The sequence below is a fragment of the Colobus angolensis genome, unplaced genomic scaffold (assembly GCF_000951035.1).
Source record: "Colobus angolensis palliatus isolate OR3802 unplaced genomic scaffold, Cang.pa_1.0 Scaffold396, whole genome shotgun sequence".
Taxonomy (NCBI): domain Eukaryota; kingdom Metazoa; phylum Chordata; class Mammalia; order Primates; family Cercopithecidae; genus Colobus; species Colobus angolensis.
Window position 1 is genome coordinate 1551718 of NW_012117332.1, and position 18172 is coordinate 1569889.

Below are 18172 nucleotides of genomic sequence, written 5' to 3' on the forward strand. Positions count from 1 at the left end.
TATCTTACTGAGGAGGACGCCAGGGCTTGCTCAACTGCATCACCTTGCCAGAGTCGTGCTGCTGAACCACGGCAGATCTGGGGCGCTGTCCTGGGTGTCTCTGGCTCCCTCCCACGTCCTGGTCTCTACCCACCATGCTCCCTGGAAGTGCAGAGCAATCAAGGATCTGCTGATTTCTTTCTGTGCACCTGGCACTCTCTGGAGGGCAAGGCCTGCGTTTTTCCAGCTATGACACCAGCCCACGTGTCTCATGTCATTTCTCTCTTATGTAGCAAGAATTTCTCCCTAGAAAAGAGGTGGCAAAGATGGGCAGGGGGTGCAAAGGTGGGGGCTCTGACAGCCAGGTTCCGGGGCGCACTGCTGAGCAAGCCCACAACCGTGATGAGATGGGGAGATTCCGCAGGACTCCGTATCCGTGCTTTGAAGACGGCTTTCGTGCTTTTAGTCTTTTCTTTGTTCATTTGTTGTTTGTTTTCCAATGATGTTTTAGTAAAAATTTCTTTTGAAACTCCCAAGCTTTCTCAGCTGTGCAAAGGGGAACAAAGAACAGGGCTTTGGTGTTTTGTCCGGACTTGGACAGGTGTCCTGCTGAGGAAGTGGCCTGTCCTGGCCCCAGTCGGGGGGTGCTGGGAGGGTGGGGAGAGAGGCAAGCAGGCTCGGCTGGGCCGGGGCTTCCGTGTGCCCTTCCTCGGCCGCCTTTCCTCCTTTAGAGGTGTCTTCCTTGGGTTTGCTCTTTTCCACAAGGAGCCGTCGACCCCCTTAGCCTCCAACACAATGGAGGTTTATAAGAAACGTATTCCAGGAAGGTTACCAGCTTTGCCCCGAAATGGACCCAAGTCACATTGCTGATCCTCCCAATCTCACCCTTGCCACTGTCACCAGCCCTCTAGGAGGGAAATCCAGTGAGGCCCAGTGGGCAGGGAACATTCCTGGCAGTTCGTCCCACCCCGGGGGTGTCCCTGAATCCTATTGAGCCTCAGCTTCCAAACCCAAAAAGCAAGAAACGCCACTGACTTCACAGGCCTTCTGTCGTGATTGAAGGTGGAGCTGCCCAGTAACCATACCTCTGTGCCAGCACCGCCGCGAGCCCTGGAGGACTCGGAGGGCAGAGCGCATTTGCACTTTGTCTGTGCTACTGACGCCAGAGTTTTTGTTAGGCTAAAAGGGTAGAGAAGGTAGATGGACCATGTGTACTCAACGGAACCAAGGAAGGCAGAAAGCAGGTTAGAAATTGGTTTGGTGGATGGGTTGTTCTCGGCCATACCAACTCCTGAGAACAAATTCTGCCCACCTCTTCCCATCCTACATCCCAGGACCCTGGAGGCTTGGGAAGAGCCATGGTGAGCGTGTTCACATCACAGAAATCAGGAAAGCCTGCAGAATTTTTGTGATCAAAGGTCCAGTTTACCACTATCGGCAGGTTATTAGAGAAAAGTTTCTAGAGTCTTAGTTATTGTAAAATCTGATAAAGTAGATGCAGTTTAATGATCCAAATATTATGAGCACATCAGTGTTAACTGAACCTTATCAATATATGCTTAATGTTTGCAATGAATACCATACCACAAAGCATTCCATTATTATAAATGGAAAATATGTAATTTTTTCTTAATCTAAGGCATGTTTTCCATTTAGCATGGTTGGTTTTGGAAAGATGCTGTAAAGTTACTACAAAAAATAAAATCCAGGGAGAAACGAAATCAGATTTTTAAAAATATATAAAAATGGGACAGGCAAAGTCAACTTAAGTAAAATACAACTGTAATGTATTAAAGGATAATGGGATTAATTTCACAATTTATTTCAAAAGCATCCACATAATAATTATTTTTCAAGAAAGTTCTACAATGTGCATTTGTGTTAAAGACAATGATTGTCTCTTGGAGGAAGTTTTATTAAAAGGACAGTAAACCAGAGGTTGTTCTTGGGAGAATGTATTTTCAAATAGTCCCAAGTAGCTTAGTTTAGTTTATTACATATTTATGTTCTTCAATGCAAGTCAGCAGGGGATCAACTCATTACATTTAGTATATTAAATAGTTCATTTAGAACATCTTAAAGTGGAAACTTCCTGTTTTCTTTCACTGGTGTTTGTTACCCAAGAGCAAACCAGAGCCTCTCATAAAAGCATCAGCCTGTCTTTGGTCCCTGCAGAAAGCAAATGGAATAAACATCTCTCCACAGCAGGGTTCCTGGCAGAGCACCGCCCCGGAGTTTAACTTAGCTAACTTAGCACTGTGATTTTTTCCTAGTTGTGTCATAATAAAGAATGCATGCTCCTTCAAGCGCTCAGAACCCCTGGTCGCCAGCTGTGCAGAGGCAGCATTCAGGAAGTTCCTTGCAGGGAGCGCGGTGACCCCTGTGGGGAGGGATGTGACTGCCACGTCCTAGTTTCTCCAGACCTCTTCAGCCATGACATTGGGCTTTGCCTTTTGGCCACTGAAAGAAAGTTCAACCTCTTCTCTAAACAGAGCAGAAATTAATTCCTCATGTCCTTGTACGCCTAGTGATTTTCTCATTACAGTTACAATAATGAAGTTGTCACGTGCACTGGGCTCCAGGGGCCATGGAAAGAACTCGGGAAGGAAGAAGGGTGGCTTGTGTTCCCAACTCCTCTGTGGTCCTGAAGCCACACCCACCCAACTCCAGCCAAGGAGTGCAATTGGCCAGAGTCCCCCTGCCAGGCCTGCACACCTGCCCTTCACCTGGGCCAAGGCCATGCTCCCCACAGCAGCCAGCCAACAGGAGAGACCGGCTGCTGTGAGTGCTGGCTTTGGTGAGGACCCACAGGAACCTATAGGGACCTCCTCAGAGGGTACAGATCTGGGACTTTCTACCCAAGCTTCAGTCTCACTGTCCTTATCTTGGGGCTCATACCTGCATGGCAGGAGGGCTGCCTCTTAGCCATCTCCACTTTCTCTCATGCAAGCCTTTCTCCCACTAGAATCTTTGCAGACTTCTGCTTCTCAGAAGATCCAGACTCACAGGAGTGGTACCAAGAGTGGTCAGAGAAAAAAGGTGACAAAATGTGGGTTTGGGTCCAGATCATGAATTAGCTAGCAGGTAAAACGGTCTCCCTGATGACTGGTGGAAGGGCCAGGACTCATGTCCTCCTTGATGCGGAATGGCAGCTCGATTGCTAAAGATTTCACTGAGGTGGGCCTTGAAACACCACTCAGTGGAGGATAATGCAGAGACAGGTGCAATGATGGAAGCATTTGGAAAATACTGGGGGAACAATGGCTACAAGAAGACAGCACAATTGACTGGTTACTGCAAAGCTGAATTCATGTACTGCAGAAGGAAATGGAGGCTGGGATGTATTAACTAGCAGTTAAAGGTCATGTGTGAGAGCCAGAGAGCTTCAAGGATAGCTTCTGAAGAGACCCTCATCACCTGGCACGGGTGGGCAGATGCAGTTGAACAGCAGGTGCTCGTGAAAGTGTCAGAGCTCCAGAGAGTTGTGGGTGCTCAGTGCAGGCATTTCTGTGATCTGTGAGGCAGAACCTTGGCGGGGAAACCTCTGCATGGCGTTCCCTGTGGACGTTGACTCTACAGTCCCTGTGAGTCCTCTGAGATTGCAGAGGTGGCCCCGCCATATCCTATTACAAGTGCAGAAGCTTTCCCCATAAGCAACGGGCATCTTCCCCTGCAGGAGGCCAGGGCACAGCTAGGCTTCAAGCCCAACATAACCCAGTGGAGAATATGCTGGGCTTGAGAGGGGAGGAAAAGACTTTTCATCCCAATAATGGAAAGGCCAGCTGGCATGTGTCCACATGGGAGCTAGGGGAGTATGCCTGGCATTGGATTTTGAGGGTGTTTGATCAGACTGTAAATCAGATAAGCAATAGTTAGAAGCAATTTTTTTCTGAATATGAGATTTAACATTGTAGACAGGATGTCAAGAAATGAAGCAAAGCTCCTGGGGTTGCTCTTGGAAGCCTGGGTCTTTTTGGGGATGAGGGGACCCCAAAGTAATGGGGGCTTGAAACCAGAGGCCGCGACAATGATGAACAGCAAGGTTGGAAGGGTGGCAAAGGGGGCCTGAGCTGCAGGGAGTTTGGAGATGGCTGATAGAGCAGATTGTTCTTAGCATCAGATAGGCCCACAAGGGTGCCACCCTATGTCTGTAACAGTAATGGTAAAGAAGGAAGAACAGAGGAGTGGCAGGCTGAGGACTGCCTCTCCACAGCCAAGACAAGCCTCCTGTTCAGTCCCCAGACACACCCAATTTCAGACTTGAAACCCATTGACTGAAGAGCTGGCTTGTCCTGAGAATGCAAGATCCTGCAGCATGGAGACCAGCTATGTGCATTCCGCTGGTCCTTCCCCAAGATCCTGCAGCATGGAGACCAGCTATGCGCATCCCCCCCGGTCCTTCCCCAAGATCCTGCAGCATGGAGACCAGCTATGCGCATCCCCCGTCCTTCCCCAAGATCCTGCAGCGTGGAGACCAGCTATGCGCATCCCCCCGGTCCTTCCCCAAGATCCTGCAGCATGGAGACCAGCTATGCGCATTCCCCGTCCTTGCCCACAAGCCTCCATGATGGGAACCAGCTATGCGCATTCCCCCGTCCTTCCCCAAGATCCTGCAGCATGGAGACCAGCTATGTGCATTCCCCTGGTCCTTCCCCAAGATCCTGCAGCATGGAGACCAGCTACGCGCATTCCCCCGGTCCTTCCCCAAGGGCCTCTGTGGCCATTCACTCATGTGACTTTACACTGGGGAGGGGGAATTGCCTGACATTTCAAAGACTATTGGGCACAAGGTCTTAGTTGCCAGGGATACCCAGAGATTCCACAGAGTCATCTTGGCTTTCCTGGTAGAGTAGGGGACCTGGGGGCCAAGTCATGACTGGATCTGGCTGATGTCCAGCTTGCAGTGGGCCTGCTGGGTCTGTGGCTTCAGCAGTGGTCTTTCCCAGTTCCTCAGTGGACTGTGAGACGCGAACTACAGAGCAGGTGGAGCCACTCCCACCTTAGGGTTCTTGTTTGTGGGATAAGAGCTATCATAGTGGGAAAGGCCAACTGGAAAAGGTGAAAAACCCTGAATGAAGCTGCCCCCTCAACCTCGCTGAATCTCGGCAGGACATGAGAAAGAAAGGCAGAGTGAAGTCCACCATTAAGGACCTAAAGGGTGCAGAGTGTTGGTACTGATCATTGCTCCATCGAATCGTCAGGCTGGCCCCTGCAGAAACTGTATGGATCCCAGAGAACGAGTGTAGACTACCACTACTACCAGACTTAACCTAGCAGTCGCCCAGATCACAGCCACTAGAGTAGATTAGCAAAGCCCTCAGAACGGGGCATGTGCCTCTTAGTTTGCCAGTGCATGCTTGACCATTCCATCTGGAAAAGAGGGCCAGAAACAGCTCACATAGGACTGACGATATGCACTGCTAATTTAGCCACAGTGCTGTCTGAACTCTGTGCCTCCTGGCACTGAGAGGTGAAGCCAGCTGGACTTCCTGGGTCGAGTGGGGACTTGGAGAACTTTTCTGTCTTACAAGCAGATTGTAAAATGCACCAATCAGCGCTCTGTAAAAACGCACCAATCAGTGTTCTGTAATTACCAAGAGGTTTGTAAAACGGACCAATCAGTGCTCTGTAAAATGGACCGATCAGCAGGGTTTTAAAAATAGCCAATCGCAGGGAAGATTGAAAAAAGGGCACTCTGATAGGATGAAAATGGAACATGGGCAGGGACAAATAAGGGGCTAAAAGCCGGCCACCCCAGCCAGCAGCCACAACTGGATCAGGTGCCCTTCCAACCGCACACTTTTTTTTTTTTTTTTGCTTTTCACAATAAATCTTGCTGCCGCTCACTCTTTGGGTGCCTGCCATCTTTAAGAGCTATAACACTTACTGGAAGGTCCGCTGCTTCATCCTTGAAGTCAGCGAGGTGAGAACACGAACCCACGGGCAGGAACCAACACTGAACACAGCATGATATAGACTGAACGGACCTGGACTGCCTGGCCGAACTGTAGAACACTGTAATGATCAATGACTTCATGCAGACTGAACAAAAGAAACAAGAAGGGGCTTATGCACTGAGAGAGTTGGGAAGACACATGTGCTCCTGCAGGTAGGGGGTAAACCCTGCAAAGACTCGGGCGTTGACCACTCCAGTGAAGATTTTAGGGGCCAGAAATTAAGGAGTGCCAGGATTTTGCTCCACAGTAAAAGATAAGTCACTGCGTTTTGTATCAATTACTGCAAAGAAGTAGGCATGGTGCCCTGGTTCTGGTGGCACCTCATCCCATTCCTAGATTGTGGGTGACACAGAAGGCTTCCAGGTGTCACCCATGGGCAGGAAAGGGCTCTGCCATTGGTCCACGCTGTGGTGCATTCATCCCTGCTGCTGGGGCCACACGATCTTGCAGACCCTATGGTGCTGGAGGCTTCAGAAGAGAACAGAGGCAGATTAGAGCTCCCAGTAGGTCCACAGAAGAACCACAACGCAGGCTCCTGGGATGCCAGAGCAAGGACTTGCCATCTGCAACAGAGAATTATGCAGCCTTGAGAAATGTTTTTTTGTGTGCCGCTGGCCTTGGTAAAGACAGGCTACTTGACCGTGAGACACCAAGTAACCCTGCTTCCAGAGCTTTCCTCAGGAGGTGGCCAAGGAAATGGACCCTGGTCATTGAGAGGAGTTGTGGCTGCTTCTTGTACACAGTGGGGCAGGGAGGAACATGCTCTGGGCTCCACTCCGGTGCGTCCTGGTATACCCGGGTTCCGGTGAGTGGGTGCTCTCAGCAAGCCTGGATGAGAAGAATACAATGACCAAGGGTGTGATCCTTCGGGTCATGCCTTCAGACAAGCCACTGAGCCCTGCCAAGGTGCTGAGGGTGAGGGACATTTAGAATGAGTAGCAGGGCTGGGGGAGGATTAGTATCAGCTGGGGCCCCAAGCCAATGACAGCAATGTGGTCTACAGTCCATCCCACTTGCTTCCCTCAGCTGTGTCTCCCTCTGCAGAAAGCCCCATGAGGGCCCTGGAGGAGCTGCTCCTGCAATGTGCGGTCAGTGAGAACTCCTACCCACGGTGGACCCTGGTGTCCATGAGTAGCACAGAGCCCCAATTATGGAAGCACACGTGAACAAAAACCATGGCATCTGCCTCTGAAATGTATCCCGACATTTGCTTTTCCTTGGTTCTCCCAGCCAATGACTGAGAACGTCAGAGGCCCTAAGGCCAGGCTGGTCCTGGAAGACCAGGGCTTCTCTGACGTTTGCTTCACAGCTCTCCTAAACCTTCCTCTGGGTGCGTGGCCATCTGGGACGCTGCCATCCAACCTTACCTCCCTCACTCTTTCACTGGGTCAGACTTGCTGCAAGGCCTTACCCTGGCCCCCCACCCATTCCGTCTCTCACATGGTTTTATAAAGTCCTCATGCATCTAAGCCCATCTCAGTGTCTTCTAAATGACTATAGTCATGTCACTTCACCTCTCTGGACTTCAGTTTCTCACCTGCAAATTTACAGTTAGAATTTAAGAAGTCAAGCTGTTGTTGGACTTATTCACCTCTCAGAATCTGAATACAAGGTCAGCCCCCCCAAATACCTAGTGCAATGGGGAACTAGTACATATTCATGAATTCTGTAGGTTACAGCAAATTGAGTGATGGGATGTAAAAATCAGAAAGACAGCTTTTCTTTGTGGTAACTCCTCTGGGAGTGATTTTCTAACATGTCCCCACACTCCCATCCAGCCCCACACCTCTTCCAACACTGCAGTGCCTGCAATCACTCTTGAACTCAGTATCTCTGCGCTTTTGTTTCCTGTTCTCCCCAAGCTTCTGCCTCCGTGGCAGCTTGATTCCATGCGTTTGGGTGGAAAGAGCACAGAATCGGTGGGGGCTAAGCCTTGTGTTTGAGTCCCTCTGCCATTTTCTCCCCCATCCTGAAAGACACGGGGATAGATGAAGCCTGAATTTTACCATAATGCTTTCCCCAAGAGGCTAAGTTTTAAATAAGTGTATAGAATAGCAACAATTACTTACTCAGTACTTAGGATTCTGTATTTATTCTATAATCTTGTCAAATATCCTGGGGTTCATATTATTAACCCCATTTAAAGATGAGGACACTCTGAAAGGCTAAGTCATTTGTTGAAGGTCATAGAGGATGCATGCAGCAGAATTTGAAATCAAATATAGGTTGTTGGATTTCCCTAAGTCAAAGCACGTTTCTGCTGCTTACCATTTTAAAAATGAAGTAGTAAAAATCAGATAAGTTGGCCGGGCGCGGTGGCTCAAGCCTGTAATCCCAGCACTTTGGGAGGCTGAGACGGGCGGATCATGAGGTCAGGAGATCGAGACCATCCTGGCTAACACGGTGAAACCCCGTCTCTACTAAAAAATACAAAAAACTAGCAGGGCGAGGTGGCAGGCGCCTGTAGTCCCAGCTACTCTGGAGGCTGAGGCAGGAGAATGGCGTGAACCCGGGAGGCGGAGCTTGCAATGAGCTGAGATCCGGCCACTGCACTCCAGCCTGGGCGACGGAGCGAGACTCCGTCTCAAAAAAAAAAAAAAAAAAAAATCAGATAAGTCCTTCCCAGAACGCTCAATGCCTGAATCGCTTCCTGTTTTTGAAGCATCTAGAGAACAGTCAGGTGTAGCCATGTGACTTTATCTCAAGACTCTGTCATCACCTGCCGGCTTGCCTGTCTTATCCATAAACACGCAGGGCTCTCCATGGGCAGGAGACTGGGTCTTAATTGTTGTATTCCCACAGCACAGCATGATGCTTAGCACACAGGAGATGCACAACAAATACCTAGCAAATGAATGGATGGGTAAATGAAATGATGGGTTTTAAAGCCTGGATTAATTTATGACATGAGATACAATGCGGTCTTGGGTAAACCATTGAAGATGTGTTCATCTTGATTCCATTTCTTCATGTGTAAAGTTAATACGATTAGGTCTCACTAAGTAATCTGTGAGTTGCTTTTCAGCTGTGAATGTCTGTAATACTAAACAATACACACATATTATGAAAGCTTAAAATCACATGCTCATGTGCACAGTAAAGAAGAATAATGAGAAATTAATGAAACTTTTCTCAATTCAGTCGTTCCAGGCGATGGTTGCTGCCAATTTACTTAACACTTTGATGGTAAGTGTCAGTATTGGAGCAACACTAGCTATGAATTGGAAAATGAACAAGTTTCCTGGAGATTCACATGCAATTTGTACACTGGCACAAAAACTTCTTAATAAAGCTCAAGAAGGAACATTCACACAAAGAACTTGCAGTTGGCTGTAAGAAGTCAGTGTAGTCCTTCCTAACGACCATTCTGACTATTCTTGTAAATGTGGATGGCAGTGTGATACACACACAAACGTGAATCACTAGTTTTAGAAAATATGAATTTCTTAAATCAATAGCATACTTTTTATGGTGAGTCTAAGAACAGATTTTTTCTTCCCATTCTCAATGTGTTTGGAGTGGAATTTCTTGGGGAAAGCCAGGAAAACAGAGCCTATAAATTAGCCTGATGTAGAAAGTGTTTATGTTTATTGTTTGAGCCTGTAACTGAAACAGGATGGGGTTTAGCTCTGGGACGTACAGGTGGAAACACTTAGTGGGAACAGTATCCTCTGCCACACACAAGTATCCTGAGGGAGAAAGACTAGAACGTTCCCTAGAGGATAAAGAGCTCTCTGGATTTTTACCTACAAAGTAAAGGCAGACAATCTTTTACTGGGCAGGGTTATTTCCTTGGGCCCCACTTGTCAGTAAGGGGTGACCCCACCGGAATTGTGGTGAGTAGCATCCCGGGGCCACCTAAAAGCAGTTTCACGACCTTCCAGCCCAGCAGCTCCCCTCCCTGTGTCTGCCGGTAAGGACTGCACATCCACTGGTGGCTGCCTTGCCCGCTGGACCCAAAAGCGGTGGGTTTTAAACTCCGGTTTCAACAAGGCTATTACAATGAAGCTGTCTTTGACTACTGTAAGAATCTCAGAAGCTATTTTTGTGTTCAGTGTTTAGTCAACTTTGCAAAGTTACCACATATTCAATTAACATATATTTCTTTTAAATCAAACAGAAGTGCATCCTTACTGCAGTTTTAATTTTTCCTAGGACATGCTGGGGGTACTTGCTTGATTCTGAGATGCCTTTACTTATTCTTGTCTGCTCAATTAGTGATTTTTTTTAAGTGGAGGGAAAACGTTATAATTTAGGGCCCCATTCTTCCCACAAAACATTGACTTTCAAGTTAATAACAAAAATGTATTATTAATAATAGTATTTAGCATTTATTGAGCACTAATAATGCACGAAGAGTTTACTAAGAACTTTCCTTTATTATTTCATTTGTCTCACAATTACCTATAGATAAATATATCCTATATATCCTATATTTCTCTCTTTTTCAAATGAGAAATTAAGTCTCCAAGAGGTTAAGTGAATTGCCCTCGGTTACAGAGTTAGTGATAAGTACTCCTGGGATTCAGGTTCACAAAAGTCCGTGTTCTTTCCCCGGCACCTCTGATTTTCGTCCCTGGCTGTGGGAATCACTCTGGGAACATTTGAGCTGATCACCCAGCCCTGGGCCACCTCCCATCGGTTGAACTGTATCTCCGAGTGATGTGGGCAGCATCCTGCTTGTTCATTTAACTCTCCAGGTGACCCTAACATGCAGCCACGGCTGCAAGCCACCCCCGATCAAGCCAGTCCCCAGTGAACTGTGCGCATTCACTCGTAACTGGCACAGCAATCCCCTGAAATCTGTTTCCAGGAACAATTACTGAAGGGCTAACTACCAGGTTAATCTGTTTCTCCGGTATCTCAAACCCAAATCAGTTCCCTGTTTCCAAATCGAAACCAGCGTTTTCACTTCTGCCTTGCCAGTGTTTACTGAGTGTCCATAACATGCACAGCCAGACCTGGCATCTGTGTTCCCTGCGGCACCAGTCCTGGGCCTGGCACAGGTACATTTTCATTGAATAAATCAATGAGTGAACGAATGCATGGTTGAATAAACGTACAATACTTGAAGACGTCATAAATTCCCCAATAATTGCTTTTTTCCCTAAATAATTTTGTAGAGGGGGAAACTGGAGGTTTATACTAAACATGGGGGTCATCTAGGACCTTTATTCAAAGGAAACTTGGACACTTGGTTGCTGTAATGCTGGTTTGCCATGACAGCCCTTTGATAGGAGGAGTTATTATGACAGGATTTTATGGGGCTGCCGTAAATAGTGAGTAAACAGAACGAGGAAAACAAATGTGACAACCAGGGGTTTGTTTATTTTCCTTATTTATGCTCTGTCTTCCATCTCTAGATTAATTTCTGCATCAAAGCATTAGAGGCAGTTGATGTGCCGGGCTGTAATTAAGTGTGTGAGTGTGTGTTTGTGCATCTGTACTACGCGATGTTAAAATGAAGAATAAAAAATTTAATTAAATAAACAATTAACAAGCTTCCCTGTGGCTCCAGATGCATTAATAGTTGCTGACATCCCATATTTCAGTGTGTCCCCTGGACTTCGGATGCCACAGTTAATAGATCTTCAGGTGGGAGGGCCAGCTTGCTGAGACTGGACTGATTTATTCACCCCCAGCCCTCCCTTGGGTGTTCATGAAGGCGCTCAGATGAACATGGCCACAGCAGCGCCACATTCCGTACTGAGGGTAGCAGTACCAGGATCTATTCCAAATGCATAAAGCTAGTGCTGTGCAGTCAGGCCTCTCATACTGTGAAGTCGCGTTTCCACTGGAGGCGCTGTGGGGTGGGGGTTGAGGAAGGCTGACTGGGCTTAGTTTTTCTGCGTCTTCAGGGCAGCAAATCCTGTAACCTGGAGGGCCCTGCAGCCACCCCTTATACAGGAAAGGGCCCTCTCTTAGTTCACTCAGGCTGCTGTAACAAAACACCTGATACTGGGTAATTTTTTTACATTACTTTGGCATAAAAATTATCTTCTTTTTCTTTTTTTAATTTTACTTTAAGTTCTGGAATACATGTGCAGAATGTGCAGGTTTATTACGTAGGTATTCGTGTGCCATGGTGGTTTGCTGCACCTATCAACCTGTCATCTACGTTTCAAGCCCCACATGCATTAGATATTTGTCCTAATGCTCTCCCTGCCCTCACCCCTCAAACCCCACTCCCAGACAGGCCCAGGTGTGTGATGGTCCCCTCCCTGTGTCCATGTATTCTCATTGTTTATGAGTGAGAACTCCCATTTATGAGTGAGAACATTTGGTGTTCGGTTTTCTCTTGCTGTGTTAGTTTGCTGCGACTGATGGCTTCTAGCTTCATCCATGTCCCTGCAAAGGACATGAACTCATTCTTTTTTATTGCTGCATAGTATTCCATGGTGTATATGTGACACATTTTCATTATCCAGTCTATCATTGATGGGCATTTGGGTTGGTTCCAAGTCTTTGTGATTGTAAATAGTGCTGTAATAAACATACATGTGCATGTGTCTTTATAGTAGAATGATTTATATTCTTTTGGGTGTATACCCAGTAATGAGATTGCTGGGTCAAATTGTATTTCTGGTTCTAGATCCTTGAGGAGTCGCCACACTGTCTTCCACAATGGTTGAACTAATTTACACTCCCACCAGCAGTGTAAAAGCATTTGTATTTCTCCACAGCCTCACCAGCATCTATTGTTTCCTGACTTTTTAATAATTGCCATTTTGACTGGCATGAGATGGTATGTCATTGTGGTTTTGATTTGCATTTCTCTAATGACTAGTGATGATGAGCTTTTTTTTCATATGTTTGTTGGCTGCGTAAATGTCTTCTTTTGAGAAGTGTCTGTTCATATCTTTTGCCCACTTTTTGATGAGGTTGTTTTTTTTCTTATAAATTTGTTTGAGTTAAGACTTCATGACTAAAACATCAAAAGCAATTGCAACAAAAGCTAAAATTGACAAATGGGATCTAATTAAAGAGCTTCTGCACAGCAAAAGAAAGTATCATCAGAGTGAACAGGCAGCCTACAGAATGGGAGAAAATTTTTGCAATCTACCCATCCAACAAAGATCTAATATCCAGAATCTACAAGAAACTTAAAAAAAATTTACAAGACGCTTGGTAATTTATAAACAGCAGACATGTGTGTCTCACAGTTCTGGAGGCTGGGAAGTCCAAAAGCAAGACGCTGGCTGATTCGGCATCTAGGAAGGGTGTGTTCTCTGCCTCATGTGCAGCACCTTCTCTCTGTGTCCTCACATGTTCGAAGAGGCTGGCCAGCTCCCCAGGATCTCCTTTATGAGGGCACAAATCCCATTCATGACCCAATCTCCTCCCAGAGCGCCCTCGTCCCAAAGGGCCCACTGAACTCCAGAATGAGTTCCGAAATGAATTCGTTTCTGAAGACATATCTCAGCCCGACTTGGGTTGGTTTGCTGTGTTCCCAGGCAAGTCATTTAGCCTAGTTGGATCTTAGTTTTATACTTACTTACCTCTCACGAATGTTTTAGGAACAGAAAGTTTCAAGCAGACCCCCAAAACTGGGCCTGGCTTCTTGTGAAGTGTATCTGTGAATGCAAACCTCCCGAATGGCCTTCAGCTGACACTTCCATTGCTGTGCCTCTGCTAAGGTTTTACACCTGAGTGAAAAGTACCATCATCCCCTGAAAGTATGTGGAAAAACATCTGAAAAGAGTATAAAGTACAAGCGGGAAGATGAATCGATCGCTGGGGAGATTTTACTTCACGGATAGGCTTCTGTCAGTACTACATTTGTTTAAAAATATACAGGTTGGGATGCTAAGAGGAAACACCCCAAGTCTAAGGAGAAACATTATGAAGAATAAAGTCTTAGAAAAGCATTTCAACTGGAAACCCCCATCCCTTGAGTCAGTCCTAAAAGTGGAAAGCGAAAGCGGTGAGTGGAGAATATTTATTACAAACTGCTAAGACTCATGAAAAATCTGTCTTGTAGAGGCAGGACAGTAATCCCAAGCAAACATAAGCTTTCAAGTGAAACGTGTTTATAAGATGAGTTGTAAGTTTGTCACAGCTTGACTGGGCCTAATGGTTAACTACATCAAAAGAAAAAAATCATAAATATAACACGATTTAACAAGCTTTAACTAAAGTTCACTTCTCAGGTGAGCCCACAATGGGTTCTCAGAAGAGAATGAAGAGAGCTGAAGTTTCAGGAGAAACACAACAACAAAAAGGCAAAATTGACCAAGACAGAAGAGTGGAGAAAAGTAACAATTCTTGCAGGTTTCTTGAAAATATCAGTTAACAGAAAGTGCCTTGAGCTGAGAAGTCTACAAACGAGGAGAATTTTGGAGATAGATAAGATGAGTAGGGCTTAGAAAGTGAGAGTAGAGGCCACAGTGGGGTTGGGTGGAGTTCACCACCTCGAAAAGCCATTTGGATGTGGGTGTCAACTGTCTGAGGGGGGTGGGCTCTTCATGAAAGGCCAGAAGACATGGCCTCCTCGTGGGGGATGCTCCGTATTCTGGGGGTGTGCATGGATTCCCTTCCTCCAGGAGAAGCACTAAGGGAGAGGCCACTAATATGCAGCCACTCTGTCTCAAATTGTTCCTATGGAGACCACTCACTTTCCTTGGAGAGGGTCTGAGAAAGCTTGCAAGATCAGAGTCATTTCATGAGGAGCCCAGGAGAATAAATAAGACCAGGACTTGTCGGCCCGCATTAGCTGAAACCTTGCCTATAAGGCCGTGGAGTCATATTTGATGTCTGAAAATCTATACGCACCGCATGCATGGTCTATAAATCAAATAAATAATGTCATCTACCCATACCTGTATTGTCTTTTGAATTATGTGGATGCCATTGTTATTAATGAAATAAAAATTTTTAAATACTTATGACTGAATTAGTAGTGGCTTGCAGTCAACACACTTTGAAAGTTACAGATAATCATATGGGGAGATGGTCTTGCAATTTTTGGATTTTAAGGCAAATCTATTAAACTCATAACAGTTAGAAATAAGCGCTCCCAAGCTTAAAACTACAGAGGTGAATTCTTTCCTCTCTCTCTAACCAGACCAAGGGCTTGGAGAACCCTGGTTGAGCTCTGTCTTGTGGGGGTGGTGGGGACAACAACTCACAGCGAACCCACCCCAGGATTGCTGAGGTTTCTCCTTTGGGGCCTGCACACTTGGACTGATTGATTTTGCAGCATCCAGTGGAGAGAAAAGACACACCCAGGTGGCAGGAGGACAATTTAGATGAAAAGTATAGACAGCAATAGGAAGCTTTGGGATGGAAGGCAAGCAGGGACCAGATTTGATGAACAGCAGAGCATACAGGCACCATGGCAGTGAAGGAAGCCCCTTGCCCTCCATCACTGTGCCAGGCAGAATAACACCTCCACACACACATCCTACCCCTGGAACCTGTGACTGTCGCCTTAGAAGGCTGGAGTCGCTTCGCTGATGCAATGAAGGATCTTGAGACGGGGAGGTTATTCTGGATTATCCAGGTGGCCTAAGGTGATCCCAGAGATCTTCACAAACAGAGACCCCATCTTTGCTGTAGTTGGAGGGAGAAGCATGTGACCATGAAAGAAGACTCAGAAAAATGTCATGTTGCTGACTTTGAAGGAGGGGGCCATGAGCCAAGGCATGCAGGCAGCCTCTAGGAGCTGGAAAAGGCCAGGAGACAGGTCCTCCCTGAGAGCCTCCAGAGGGGTCAGCTCTGTCGACACCTTGCTTGATCCTGGTGAGACTGATGTCGGGCTTCTGGCCGACAGAATCACAGGGTAATACGTGTGCACTGTTTTGAGCCAATAAGTTGGTGGAAATTTGTTACACAGCAGTAGAAAACTACTAAAATCCCCTATTACACCCTCATCACCAGATGGAGAGTTTGGGGAAACAGGCTCCTGAGGTCAGTGTTTGGCCTGGTCCTTGGAGCCCAGGACTCCTGGAAATTTCCTTGCCTTCTGTGGATCACACAAGCGGTCAATCTCCGTGGATGCCTGAGTGAAGGCACCCAGGGCACCCACAGGACTGGACTCTGCAGAGTGCATTTGGAGGACTTGAGTGTGGGGCTCCGGAATCCTGGACGCTGGCAGAAACCTTAAACCTGCCCAGTCAGTGGCCCTGATAAGCCTCTGTAGGAGGCTGCCCAAGGGACAAAACTCCAAAATAGGCAACTCCATTATTTCTTGAGGAATTGAGCAAATTACTGAGGGAAAAGAGTTTGAGAGAAAAACTTCTTATTTGCAAGAAAAGAAATTACTCTAGAGTAAACCTGGAAAGTCGGGTTGAACTATATTATTTTCAGGTCACTAAAATTAATTGCCTGGGTTTTTAAAAAATGCTGCCCAATTCAAACCATTAACGGGAGGAACCCTTTACAGTACCTGTGTGTACGTTTAACGATGGAATAAAACGTCCTTGTTTTTTCCTGGGAAGCACATGTTCTTTTGGTCTGCTTGTTTACTGCATAATAAAGATGGATTGTAGCTCGTTTGCTCTAAGCACCAGAAATTGGGGTTATGTACAGGGCAGAGACGCACATACAGTGTACACTGGGATGCTGGACGTCAGCTTTGCAGTGACAACTTTCAGAGTTGATATTATCGTGCGTGTGCCTTGTAGCCAGCAGACCAGGAACGCAGAAGCCGAGAACCTCCTCAGGCAATACGGGCTTGTGAAGCTGATGCCACACTGTGCACGGTAAAAGGATCAAAGCACAGTCATGATCACTAAGTAACATGTCCTTGTAAACTGATGAGAAAAGTGACTCTAAACTACACAACAAGGCTGCAAGTCCGTGTCACGTGTGTCCCTGACACTAGGGCCTTTTTGGCTTCCCTGTCTCTTGATGAGTGACACATTGTCTCTACCTCAAGAATGTGCAGCCTAGTGCAGAAATCAAAGCAAATTGCAAGAAAAGTAGAAGAGAGATCTACTTCTGCATGCCCTAGAAGCCAAGGGCAATCATCTAAGGAGTCTGGGGAAGCCGCTGTGAGGGTTTCAATGGCCTGGGAAGTAGCAGAGGACAAAGGACCCTAGTGTGTGTAAGATGGTTAGGACTGGGCAACCTGAGGAGATGGAAGGAGGTTCAGTACTGGGGGATGGGGCTCGAAAGGCTGGAGGTAGGAAAAGGAGTGGCTTGTTTAGCGGACAGTAGGAAAATGACAGGAAGAAAGGGAGGGAGCGGGGGGAGGGAGGGAGGGAGGGAGGATAGGTTGATGGTTGTGAAACAGACGTGTGTGAAAATACAAAGAGGGATTAGAGCCAGACAGCATGGGTCCTGACTCCCAGGAAGAGGCGCTTAACCTCAGCCTGTGTCTTTGGGAGTGATTTTGTCACCTGTGACACATGCATGAGTGACATAAGGGTGCTGGAGGGAGCCTAAGGCTAATGGGTGCCTTCTGCTTTCAAACTCCTTGTGTTTGCACCATACTTTTATAAAGTGCATAATTTGATGTGTTGGGGAGGATTCGCTGGTCTCTTCAGACCGGCTGTGAGAGAAGCCATCAGTTCCCAGTGACTCAGTGAGTGTGAGGACCTGCCCTGGCTGGGTGTCAGCCCACAGAGTGACAGCAACCACAATTCAGCAATTAGCCCATGCTCGTCAAAACCAGCCTCCCTGGCTTTGAACCCCTCCCCACCACACCTCTCGCCTCTCTGCCATAGGGAACTGATTTCAACTTTGGGTTTTCAACTTCAAACTCCCTGTCTGAATGTTCGCAGGCAGATGGATGCCCCAAAGCCACGGATTTCATGGAGCCCTGCTGCAGACACAGGGCTGCCTGTGCAGACAGAGAACAGGTGGCCACAGGAAGAATAGATTACAAACAGGGAGGAACCCATGAACAGGCGCTCCCCATCACTAATCATTAGGGATATGCAGATCAGTACCACAGTGAGACGTTCGGCCATGAGGATGGCAACGATCACAAAACAGACACAGAAAACAGAAAGTAACAAACGCTGGTCAGGATGTGGAGACACAGGAACCCCTGTGCAGTGTTAGTGGGAATGTAAACTGGTGCAGGTGCTGTGCCAAACAGTAGTGGGGTTCCTCAAAAAATTAAACATAGAATTGCCATATGATCCCGCCATATCATTTTGAGTTGTATATTGAAATAATACATAAATAAAGAATTGAAAGCAGGGACTCTCAACAGGTGTTTGTACACCTGTGTTCATAGCAGCATTATTCACGATAGCCAAAGGTGGAAACAGCCCAAACGCATACAG

General features: G+C 46.8%; 1 long non-coding RNA gene across 1 annotated transcript in view; it reads left to right on the forward strand.

Annotated features, from left to right (window-relative positions):
• Positions 1-18172, forward strand: part of LOC105521093 — a 143264-nt gene that overhangs the window by 73068 nt on the left and 52024 nt on the right. The window lies entirely within an intron of this gene.